The sequence below is a fragment of the Egretta garzetta genome, unplaced genomic scaffold (assembly GCF_000687185.1).
Source record: "Egretta garzetta isolate BGI_Z169 unplaced genomic scaffold, ASM68718v1 scaffold395, whole genome shotgun sequence".
In the NCBI taxonomy this organism is placed as follows: Eukaryota; Metazoa; Chordata; class Aves; order Pelecaniformes; family Ardeidae; genus Egretta; species Egretta garzetta.
Genome location: NW_009259794.1, coordinates 234070 through 234419, shown reverse-complemented (window position 1 = coordinate 234419; position 350 = coordinate 234070).

Here is a 350-nt window from a genome sequence, read left to right as displayed (position 1 = left end):
TGCGGGCGCGCCGGCTGGCCCCCTGCATGCAAGGGGCCTCTCCAAAGCAAAACCTGAGCGTGGTCCAAGCTGCCCTGACTCTGCTGTGAGCGTTGGGGCGTCCGCGTCCCCAGGACACGGGGGGTGGGTGATGCGACCCAGGTACTGGCACGGCTTGCTCAGAGAAGAGTTTTGGGATGAGGGGAGGAGAGGGGTTCTCCCCTAACCAGGGTGGGCACGCAGCTCCTGGGCTCTGAGGTCAGCCCTGTTGGCAGCACAACCCCCATCCTGGCCGGTCTCAGTCCCTGTCTGCACCCTCGGGGCCGTCCCAGCGCCGCGTTCACCACAACCCGTGGCTGTTGTGTGCTGGG